Source organism: Fistularia commersonii, unplaced genomic scaffold, assembly GCF_037954325.1.
Source record: "Fistularia commersonii isolate RoL2024-O1a breed Wild unplaced genomic scaffold, RoL_Fcom_v1.0 HiC_scaffold_96, whole genome shotgun sequence".
In the NCBI taxonomy this organism is placed as follows: domain Eukaryota; kingdom Metazoa; phylum Chordata; class Actinopteri; order Syngnathiformes; family Fistulariidae; genus Fistularia; species Fistularia commersonii.
The window spans coordinates 150001-162500 of NW_028234054.1; positions in this window are offsets into that span (position 1 = coordinate 150001).

Sequence of the window (12500 nt, forward strand, 5' to 3'; positions counted from 1 at the left end):
TCTTGTTCTTCGACCCACAGTAGCCCGATTTCCATTAGTACCCTGTAGGTCATCAGTACCAATGGCGGTCGTTGTTAACCCGGTCCGCGACCCATCCGGTATGGTATAGTTATGGTTGACTCGCATGTTTGGTTTTGGCAAACGTTTTACGCCGGATGCCCCTCCTGACGCAACCCTCTGCATTTATCCGGGCTTGGGACCGGCACAGGGAGACACTGCTCCGTGCCCCCCCCCCCCCCCCCCCCCCCCCAAAGGCAGGCTTGGAGAGACACGGGCCAGTGCCGCCCTGAGGCTGCATTACCCTCTCTTTCTTACATTTATTATAAAAATATGCTTATCTTCCTTTTAGCTCATCACACATGTCTTTATGATTTTCAGTCCATGCCTCAGCCGGCCTGAAGCTCCACTGATGCGCATGTGCGGATGCCTCTATCTAGCGGACATAAAATAAAGACAATCATTCAAATGTGAATGAGTCGGCGTGATGCTCCGGGATGTGTGGAGCTCAGGGAGCTCCACGAGTGAGGGAGTTAAGTTAGGGCGGGGGTGCAAGTAGGCTCTAGGATTCCCCGAGTCGGGGCGAGCGATGGGTTTAGAGGCGTATCGCATTGAAGATAATGGCCGCATATCCTTCTTGGACTTTTCTAAAGCCTTTGACTCGGTCGAACATCCATTTATCATAGCAACGCTCGAACATTTTGGATTTGGTTAAATATTCAGGAATGTGATCCGTGGGCTCTATGAGAATATTCATAGCTGTGTCACCCTGCCAAGCGGCACCACTCCGAGCTTCCATGTTGATGTGGGAATCCCCCAAGGTTGCCCCATCTCACCCTATTTATTTATAATTGCTACCGAAATGCTAGCCGTTTATGTTGAAAAGAGCAACGATATCCAAAAGTTAGACGTGCTGGGGACTGAAATTGTTATTAGCCTGCTGGCAGATGACACAACCTTAGTTTTGAAAAATGAACATCAAGTCCCAATAAGTGCCGAAAACAACCAAAACATTCTCCAAGGCTTCAGGATTGTCATTAAACTTAAAGAAATGCAAACTTCTTGCGCTGCATGACTCGCCACTAAAGGAAATCAGCGATGTTTCCATGAAATCAGAAATAAAATACTTGAGCATTTTCCTATCCAAGGACCAAACGTTAAATCAATCCAGGAACATTGAATCTAAACTGAATCAAAGTAAAGCTTAATTCTAATATATGGCTCCAGAGAGATTTATCAATATTAGGCCGGATATATTTGACTAAAATGGATGTGTTTATCCAGATGTATATACCCAGCGTATTCCAATGCTGCTCCAAATCAACTCGTAAAATCTGTTAACCAAATCAATTTCAACTTTATCTGGAGGAACAGACCACACCATCTAAGAAAAATCACATATGGTGAAAGAAACAAGTGAAGGAGGGCTGAAAGTGATAGAGTCGGACTGCTTGAATGGGACATTGAAGGTGAACTGGTTGAAATCCTGGATCAAACCTCATCGTTCTTTCTGGTATTGTACTCCAAACTACTTATTCAACAAAGTCGGCGGCCTGAGTCTTCTGCTTATCTCTGACTTGGATATCAACAAGATTCCTGTCAAATGTTCAGAGTTCCATAAACAAATATTATTATACTGGAAAATGATATACGTACACAATTTCTCACCACACAGTATAATAGTTTGGAACAATCGATATGTACTGCATGGCAACAAACCTCTGTTTTACAAGGAATGCTTTGAGAAAGGTATATGGTCGATAATTGACTTGATGGATGACACTGGCAGTCCTCTGGACAATGAGCAGTTCTGTACTACACACAGATTCAAGCCTCCCATATTAGAGTTGCTAAAGTTACGAAACGCACTGCCTCGACAATTTGTATTCCTGACCAAAAATATAATGACGCACCGAACCGTACAACCACAGTTACCCCGACTATCACTCCAGGGAATCTCAATTGTGGACAGAAAGCGCGGCAACTCCTTTATTAGGAAATGTTTCACAGGAAACTTATTCCCTGGACGTCAAAAAAAAAAAAAAGGATATTTTAAATAAATTTGATGAGGAATCGATTGCCACGCTGCGAACCATGTATCTGACTCTACCCATACCCCCAAGGCAAAAGAGACCCACTTCAAAATTATGACTGACATCTACCCATCTAAGGAATTATCGAGGGTACGCTTTAATTTTGAAGATAATATTTGTACATTTTGTGAAGACAACATTGAAACCACTGACCATATATTTTTTCTCCTTCTCATTCCATCGTCACCAGTTTCCTTCTCAAAAGATGATATAACATTCTGTTTACTTATAAGCAACATAACAGATGAACTCTGTGTCAATGTTCTTTTAGGCCTGGCCAAGTTCTTCATTCACAAGAACAGAATGCAAAAATGCTCCCCAAATTTTAATGTCTTCATAAACGATTTTGAAATATAAAAAAAAAAAAAAAAAATCCTTAAAACTTATGGAAAAATCCGAAAACAAAAAAATATAGTTACCCATGTCCGAGGTTCCTTTTTTTTTTGGTAAAAAAAAAAAAAACAAAAAAAAAAAAACAACTTGATTACATGTTACATTCCCCTTGCAATTTTTTTTTTTTTTTTTCGTTTTAATTTCTTATTTGTCTATCTATTGATTTAATTACTTCCTTTTAATTTCTTTTTTTGTCTCGCACTGTAAATTTCTCACAAACCTGTAACACTATTAACTTCTCATTACATACAGAACAAATGTCCTGATGTCCGTTGCTTCCTCATCCCTGGTTGTTTCATTGACATTCAGTTCTACCTTGCTATGTTTATTTGTACATTTGTATATTTGGGTGTACTATTTATGTTCAATTAAAAACAGTTTGATGTCTGAGATTCCTTGTGAACCGCCAACTTAATTACATGTTATATTCCCCTCACAATTTTTTTTTTTCGTTTTTAATTTTATTTTTCTATCTATTTATTTAATTATATCCTTCTAATTTTCTTTTTTTGTCTAGCATTAAAAATTTCTCGCAAACCGTTAACACTATTAACTTCTGATTACTTACACCACGAATGCGCTTATGCCCCCCCACCCATCCCGCTTTTTCCGTACGGAGGCAGACACTGAGATCGAAAGCAAATGGGTGTCATTGAAATGCAGTAACAGGGTGATAACAGCCGTGTTCGAAGTGTGTAGGGGCTTATAGGAGAGCAGAAGCACGTCACGCAATTCACCTGAGTTCGGAGGATCGGGAGTACCAGGGCCCATAGCGGAGAAGCGGAAGAGCGGAGTTATGTGTCTCTTCTCAAAGGCGGGGAAACTGGGGGGCAGCAGGACCCCTTAGACCGGCTAATGTGAGTCTTCTCCGGACATAGATCACCCGGACTTATGACTGGAGCTCCCGGACCTCTGTGCACACACATATGTGAATGAGTGGATGAGCTAATGTTGGTTTGGTTGTGGATACGTTTCGGCCAATGCTATCAGCACAGCTATGATTATCCCCAGAACGTTGAGAACGAGCTCCCGGAACTCCAGACATGCGTATATAAAAGAGTGGAATTAAGGTGTGTGTGTGTGTGTGTGTGTGTGTGTGTGTGTGTGTGTGTGTGTATACGTGTGGGACAGAAGTAATGTTGGGGACAGAAATTGTTATTAGCCTGCTGGCAGATGACACAACCTTAGTTTTGAAAAATGAACATCAAGTCCCAATAAGTGCTGAAAACAACCAAAACATTCTCCAAGGCTTCAGGATTGTCATTAAACTTAAAGAAATGCAAACTTCTTGCGCTGCATGACTCGCCACTAAAGGAAATCAGCGATGTTTCCATGAAATCAGAAATAAAATACTTGAGCATTTTCCTATCCAAGGACCAAACGTTAAATCAATCCAGGAACATTGAATCTAAACTGAATCAAAGTAAAGCTTAATTCTAATATATGGCTCCAGAGAGATTTATCAATATTAGGCCGGATATATTTGACTAAAATGGATGTGTTTATCCAGATGTATATACCCAGCGTATTCCAATGCTGCTCCAAATCAACTCGTAAAATCTGTTAACCAAATCAATTTCAACTTTATCTGGAGGAACAGACCACACCATCTAAGAAAAATCACATATGGTGAAAGAAACAAGTGAAGGAGGGCTGAAAGTGATAGAGTCGGACTGCTTGAATGGGACATTGAAGGTGAACTGGTTGAAATCCTGGATCAAACCTCATCGTTCTTTCTGGTATTGTACTCCAAACTACTTATTCAACAAAGTCGGCGGCCTGAGTCTTCTGCTTATCTCTGACTTGGATATCAACAAGATTCCTGTCAAATGTTCAGAGTTCCATAAACAAATATTATTATACTGGAAAATGATATACGTACACAATTTCTCACCACACAGTATAATAGTTTGGAACAATCGATATGTACTGCATGGCAACAAACCTCTGTTTTACAAGGAATGCTTTGAGAAAGGTATATGGTCGATAATTGACTTGATGGATGACACTGGCAGTCCTCTGGACAATGAGCAGTTCTGTACTACACACAGATTCAAGCCTCCCATATTAGAGTTGCCAAAGTTACGAAACGCACTGCCTCGACAATTTGTATTCCTGACCAAAAATATAATGACGCACCGAACCGTACAACCACAGTTACCCCGACTATCACTCCAGGGAATCTCAATTGTGGACAGAAAGCGCGGCAACTCCTTTATTAGGAAATGTTTCACAGGAAACTTATTCCCTGGACGTCAAAAAAAAAAAAAAGGATATTTTAAATAAATTTGATGAGGAATCGATTGCCACGCTGCGAACCATGTATCTGACTCTACCCATACCCCCAAGGCAAAAGAGACCCACTTCAAAATTATGACTGACATCTACCCATCTAAGGAATTATCGAGGGTACGCTTTAATTTTGAAGATAATATTTGTACATTTTGTGAAGACAACATTGAAACCACTGACCATATATTTTTTCTCCTTCTCATTCCATCGTCACCAGTTTCCTTCTCAAAAGATGATATAACATTCTGTTTACTTATAAGCAACATAACAGATGAACTCTGTGTCAATGTTCTTTTAGGCCTGGCCAAGTTCTTCATTCACAAGAACAGAATGCAAAAATGCTCCCCAAATTTTAATGTCTTCATAAACGATTTTGAAATATAAAAAAAAAAAAAAAAAAATCCTTAAAACTTATGGAAAAATCCGAAAACAAAAAAATATAGTTACCCATGTCCGAGGTTCCTTTTTTTTTTGGTAAAAAAAAAAAAAAAAACAAAAAAAACAACTTGATTACATGTTACATTCCCCTTGCAATTTTTTTTTTTTTTTTTCGTTTTAATTTCTTATTTGTCTATCTATTGATTTAATTACTTCCTTTTAATTTCTTTTTTTGTCTCGCACTGTAAATTTCTCACAAACCTGTAACACTATTAACTTCTCATTACATACAGAACAAATGTCCTGATGTCCGTTGCTTCCTCATCCCTGGTTGTTTCATTGACATTCAGTTCTACCTTGCTATGTTTATTTGTACATTTGTATATTTGGGTGTACTATTTATGTTCAATTAAAAACAGTTTGATGTCTGAGATTCCTTGTGAACCGCCAACTTAATTACATGTTATATTCCCCTCACAATTTTTTTTTTTCGTTTTTAATTTTATTTTTCTATCTATTTATTTAATTATATCCTTTTAATTTTCTTTTTTTGTCTAGCATTAAAAATTTCTCGCAAACCGTTAACACTATTAACTTCTGATTACTTACAGCACGAATGCGCTTATGCCCCCCCACCCATCCCGCTTTTTCCGTACGGAGGCAGACACTGAGATCGAAAGCAAATGGGTGTCATTGAAATGCAGTAACAGGGTGATAACAGCCGTGTTCGAAGTGTGTAGGGGCTTATAGTAGAGCAGAAGCACGTCACGCAATTCACCTGAGTTCGGAGGATCGGGAGTACCAGGGCCCATAGCGGAGAAGCGGAAGAGCGGAGTTATGTGTCTCTTCTCAAAGGCGGGGAAGCTGGGGGGCAGCAGGACCCCTTAGACCGGCTAATGTGAGCCTACTCCGGACAGATATCACCCGGAGTTATGACTGGAGCTCCCGGACCTCTGGGCACACACATATATGAATGAGTGGATGAGCTAATGTTGGTTTGGTTGTGGATACGTTTCGGCCAATGCTATCAGCACAGCTATGATTATCCCCAGAACGTTGAGAACGAGCTCCCGGAACTCCAGACATGCGTATATAAAAGAGTGGAATTAAGGTGTGTGTGTGTGTGTGTGTGTGTGTGTGTGTGTGTGTATACGTGTGGGACAGAAGTAATGTTGGGGACAGAAATTGTTATTAGCCTGCTGGCAGATGACACAACCTTAGTTTTGAAAAATGAACATCAAGTCCCAATAAGTGCTGAAAAAAACCAAAACATTCTCCAAGGCTTCAGGATTGTCATTAAACTTAAAGAAATGCAAACTTCTTGCGCTGCATGACTCGCCACTAAAGGAAATCAGCGATGTTTCTATGAAATCAGAAATAAAATACTTGAGCATTTTCCTATCCAAGGACCAAACGTTAAATCAATCCAGGAACATTGAATCTAAACTGAATCAAAGTAAAGCTTAATTCTAATATATGGCTCCAGAGAGATTTATCAATATTAGGCCGGATATATTTGACTAAAATGGATGTGTTTATCCAGATGTATATACCCAGCGTATTCCAATGCTGCTCCAAATCAACTCGTAAAATCTGTTAACCAAATCAATTTCAACTTTATCTGGAGGAACAGACCACACCATCTAAGAAAAATCACATATGGTGAAAGAAACAAGTGAAGGAGGGCTGAAAGTGATAGAGTCGGACTGCTTGAATGGGACATTGAAGGTGAACTGGTTGAAATCCTGGATCAAACCTCATCGTTCTTTCTGGTATTGTACTCCAAACTACTTATTCAACAAAGTCGGCGGCCTGAGTCTTCTGCTTATCTCTGACTTGGATATCAACAAGATTCCTGTCAAATGTTCAGAGTTCCATAAACAAATATTATTATACTGGAAAATGATATACGTACACAATTTCTCACCACACAGTATAATAGTTTGGAACAATCGATATGTACTGCATGGCAACAAACCTCTGTTTTACAAGGAATGCTTTGAGAAAGGTATATGGTCGATAATTGACTTGATGGATGACACTGGCAGTCCTCTGGACAATGAGCAGTTCTGTACTACACACAGATTCAAGCCTCCCATATTAGAGTTGCTAAAGTTACGAAACGCACTGCCTCGACAATTTGTATTCCTGACCAAAAATATAATGACGCACCGAACCGTACAACCACAGTTACCCCGACTATCACTCCAGGGAATCTCAATTGTGGACAGAAAGCGCGGCAACTCCTTTATTAGGAAATGTTTCACAGGAAACTTATTCCCTGGACGTCAAAAAAAAAAAAAAGGATATTTTAAATAAATTTGATGAGGAATCGATTGCCACGCTGCGAACTATGTATCTGACTCTACCCATACCCCCAAGGCAAAAGAGACCCACTTCAAAATTATGACTGACATCTACCCATCTAAGGAATTATCGAGGGTACGCTTTAATTTTGAAGATAATATTTGTACATTTTGTGAAGACAACATTGAAACCACTGACCATATATTTTTTCTCCTTCTCATTCCATCGTCACCAGTTTCCTTCTCAAAAGATGATATAACATTCTGTTTACTTATAAGCAACATAACAGATGAACTCTGTGTCAATGTTCTTTTAGGCCTGGCCAAGTTCTTCATTCACAAGAACAGAATGCAAAAATGCTCCCCAAATTTTAATGTCTTCATAAACGATTTTGAAATATAAAAAAAAAAAAAAAAATCCTTAAAACTTATGGAAAAATCCGAAAACAAAAAAATATAGTTACCCATGTCCGAGGTTCCTTTTTTTTTTGGTAAAAAAAAAAAAAAAAACAAAAAAAACAACTTGATTACATGTTACATTCCCCTTGCAATTTTTTTTTTTTTTTTTCGTTTTAATTTCTTATTTGTCTATCTATTGATTTAATTACTTCCTTTTAATTTCTTTTTTTGTCTCGCACTGTAAATTTCTCACAAACCTGTAACACTATTAACTTCTCATTACATACAGAACAAATGTCCTGATGTCCGTTGCTTCCTCATCCCTGGTTGTTTCATTGACATTCAGTTCTACCTTGCTATGTTTATTTGTACATTTGTATATTTGGGTGTACTATTTATGTTCAATTAAAAACAGTTTGATGTCTGAGATTCCTTGTGAACCGCCAACTTAATTACATGTTATATTCCCCTCACAATTTTTTTTTTTCGTTTTTAATTTTATTTTTCTATCTATTTATTTAATTATATCCTTCTAATTTTCTTTTTTTGTCTAGCATTAAAAATTTCTCGCAAACCGTTAACACTATTAACTTCTGATTACTTACAGCACGAATGCGCTTATGCCCCCCCACCCATCCCGCTTTTTCCGTACGGAGGCAGACACTGAGATCGAAAGCAAATGGGTGTCATTGAAATGCAGTAACAGGGTGATAACAGCCGTGTTCGAAGTGTGTAGGGGCTTATAGGAGAGCAGAAGCACGTCACGCAATTCACCTGAGTTCGGAGGATCGGGAGTACCAGGGCCCATAGCGGAGAAGCGGAAGAGCGGAGTTATGTGTCTCTTCTCAAAGGCGGGGAAGCTGGGGGGCAGCAGGACCCCTTAGACCGGCTAATGTGAGCCTACTCCGGACAGAGATCACCCGGAGTTATGACTGGAGCTCCCGGACCTCTGGGCACACACATATGTGAATGACTGGATGAGCTAATGTTGGTTTGGTTGTGGATACGTTTCGGCCAATGCTATCAGCACAGCGATGATGAGTTCAGGTGTGTCTGTGTGTGTTTGTGTGTTTGTGTGTGTGTGTGTGTGTGTGTGTGTGTGTGCGTGTGTTTGTGTGTGTGTGAGAGTTTGTTTTTGTGGGTTGGGGGGGGTTCCCGCGGACACGGAGTACCAGGGCCTGGAGCGGATGAGGTGAGGAGCGGAGGAGAGCAGAAGCCCGGACCGTGATTCGCTTGTGTCCAGCGGTTCGGGAGTTCCAGGGCCCGAAACGGAGGAGCGGAGGAGCGGAGGAGCGGAGGAGCGGAGGAGCGGAGGAGCGGAGGACAGCAAAACCCCTTTCTGCAATTCGCCTGAGTCCGGCGGATCGGTAGTACCTGGTTCCGCAGCGGATGAGCGGAGGAGTGGAGGAGATGTTTCTCTTCTCAGAGGCGGCGAGGGGGGGGGGCAGGACCCCTTACCCTTATCCCCCCCGGACGTTTGAGTGGAGCTCCCGGACCTCCGGGCACGCACATGCGAATGACTGGATCACAGGGAGTGCCAGGGCCTGGAGCGGATGAGCAGAGGAGAGGCGGAGGGCAGAAGCCCGGCCCTGTTCAAGAGTTCCAGGGTCCAAAGCGGGGGAGCGAAGAAGCGGAGGAGGGGAGGAGAGCAGAAGAGCAAAAAACTGGCCCGGAATTCACCGAAGTCCCGCGGATCGGGAGTTCCAGGGCCCGGAGCGGAAGAGCGGAGGAGCGGAGGAGAGGAGGAGCGGAGCAAAGCTAAGCCCGTCTTAACAACAAGGAAATTACAGATGAGGCTATAATTTCTAATGAAAACTTTAAATTCTATAGCCACGTATACACTTCGACATTGTCAAAAAGCGATTGTGACTCCTTTCCATTAAATATTCCTCAATATATCCCAAAAATAAACAACAAACAATATATGTTTGTTTATATATGTTTATATATAAACAACAAAAAATATACAGTTTGATGTCTGAGATTCCTTGTGAATCGCCAACTTAATTACATGTCGTATTCCCCTTGCATTTTTTTTTTTTGGTTTTAATTTCATTTGTCTATCTATTTATCTAATTATTTCCTTTTAATTTCGTTTTTTGTCTAGCACTGTAAATTTCTCACAAACCTGTAACACTATTAACTTCTCATTACATACAGAACAAATGTCCTCATGTCCGTTGCTTCCTCATGCCTGGTTGTTTCATTGACATTCAGTTCTACCTTGCTATGTTTATTTGTACATTTGTATATTTGGGTGTACTATTTATGTTCAATTAAAAACAGTTTGATGTCTGAGATTCCCTGTGAACCGCCAACTTAATTACATGTTATATTCCCCTCACAATTTTTTTTTTTTCGTTTTTAATTTTATTTTTCTATCTATTTATTTAATTATATCCTTTTAATTTTCTTTTTTTGTCTAGCATTAAAAATTTCTCGCAAACCGTTAACACTATTAACTTCTGATTACTTACAGCACGAATGCGCTTATGCCCCCCCACCCCCCACCCCCCCGCTTTTTCCGTACGGTGGCAGACACTGAGATCGAAAGCAAATGGGTGTCATTGAAATGCAGTAACAGGGTGATAACAGCCGTGTTCGAAGTGTGTAGGGGCTTATAGTAGAGCAGAAGCACGTCACGCAATTCACCTGAGTTCGGAGGATCGGGAGTACCAGGGCCCATAGCGGAGAAGCGGAAGAGCGGAGTTATGTGTCTCTTCTCAAAGGCCGGGAAGCTGGGGGGCAGCAGGACCCCTTAGAGCGGCTAATGTGAGCCTTCTCCGGACATAGATCACCCGGACTTATGACTGGAGCTCCCGGACCTCTGGGCACACACATATGTGAATGAGTGGATGAGCTAATGTTGGTTTGGTTGTGGAAACGTTTCGGCCAATGCTATTAGCACAGCTATGATGAGTTCAGGTGTGTCTGTGTGTGTTTGTGTGTGTGTGTGTGTGTGTGTGTGTGCGTGTGTTTGTGTGTGTGTGAGAGTTTGTTTTTGTGGGTTGGGGGGGGTTCCCGCGGACACGGAGTACCAGGGCCTGGAGCGGATGAGGTGAGGAGCGGAGGAGAGCAGAAGCCCGGACCGTGATTCGCTTGTGTCCAGCGGTTCGGGAGTTCCAGGGCCCGAAACGGAGGAGCGGAGGAGCGGAGGACGGCAAAACCCCTTTCTGCAATTCGCCTGAGTCCGGCGGATCGGTAATACCTGGTTCCGCAGCGGAGGAGCGGAGGAGTGGAGGAGATGTTTCTCTTCTCAGAGGCGGCGAGGAGGGGGGGAGAGGGACAGGACCCCTTACCCTTACCCCCCCCGGACGTTTGAGTGGAGCTCCCGGACCTCCGGGCACGCACATGCGAATGACTGGATCACAGGGAGTGCCAGGGCCTGGAGCGGATGAGCAGAGGAGAGGCGGAGGGCAGAAGCCCGGCCCTGTTCAAGAGTTCCAGGGTCCAAAGCGGGGGAGCGAAGAAGCGGAGGAGGGGAGGAGAGCAGAAGAGCAAAAAAACTGGCCCGGAATTCACCGAAGTCCCGCGGATCGGGAGTTCCAGGGCCCGGAGCGGAAGAGCGGAGGAGAGGAGGAGCGGAGCAAAGCGGAAGCCCGTCTTAACAACAAGGAAATTACAGATGAGGCTATCATTTCCAATGAAAACTTTAAATTCTATAGCCACCTATACACTTCGACATTGTCAAAAAGCGATTGTGACTCCTTTCCATTAAATATTCCTCAATATATCCCAAAAATAAACAACAAACAATATATGTTTGTTTATATATGTTTATATATAAACAACAAAAAATATACAGTTTGATGTCTGAGATTCCTTGTGAATCGCCAACTTAATTACATGTCGTATTCCCCTTGCATTTTTTTTTTTCGGTTTTAATTTCATTGGTCTATCTATTTATTTAATTATTTCCTTTTAATTTCTTTTTTTGTCTAGCAATGTAAATTTCTCACAAACCGTTAACACTATTAACTTCTGATTACATACAGAACGAATGTCCTTATGTCCTTTTCTTCTTCATGCCTGGTTGTTTCATTGACATTCAGTTCTACCTTGCCATGTTTATTTGTACATTTGCGTGTACTATTTATGTTCAATTAAAAAAAAAAAAAAAAAAAGAATGAGAGGCTGAGAAAATCTCCATGTCTCTCTCTCTCCCCCCTTAATGCCCCCCCGCTTTTTCCGTACGTTGGCAGACAATGAGATCAAAAGCAAATGGGTGTCATCGTAATGCAGTAACAGGGTGATAAAGGCCATGTTAGAAGTGTGTATGGGCTTATTTTACAGGCTTTCCCCTGGTACTCCATGGATTACCAGGGGCGTTTCTGCCGTGAAGCTGAAAGGAGCTGTTTCGGTGTTCCTGTTTATAAATCCACTCAGCAATGAGGTGAAAAGCACATCGGTATCGATATAATTCGGTAACAGGGCGATAACATCCATGTATTCCGCTCTGGGCCCTGGTACTCCTCGGGGGGGTGAACGCCGGGCCGAACTAGTCCTGGTACTCCATGGAGTACCAGAGGCCCGCCGCAGTGAGAGTAAATGGAGCAATTTGGGTGTTCAATTGTAAAAAGCGGCCTAAAATCCGTGTGGAAAGCAAACGAGTGTTGTTTTAAGACAGTGTGAGGGTGACAGC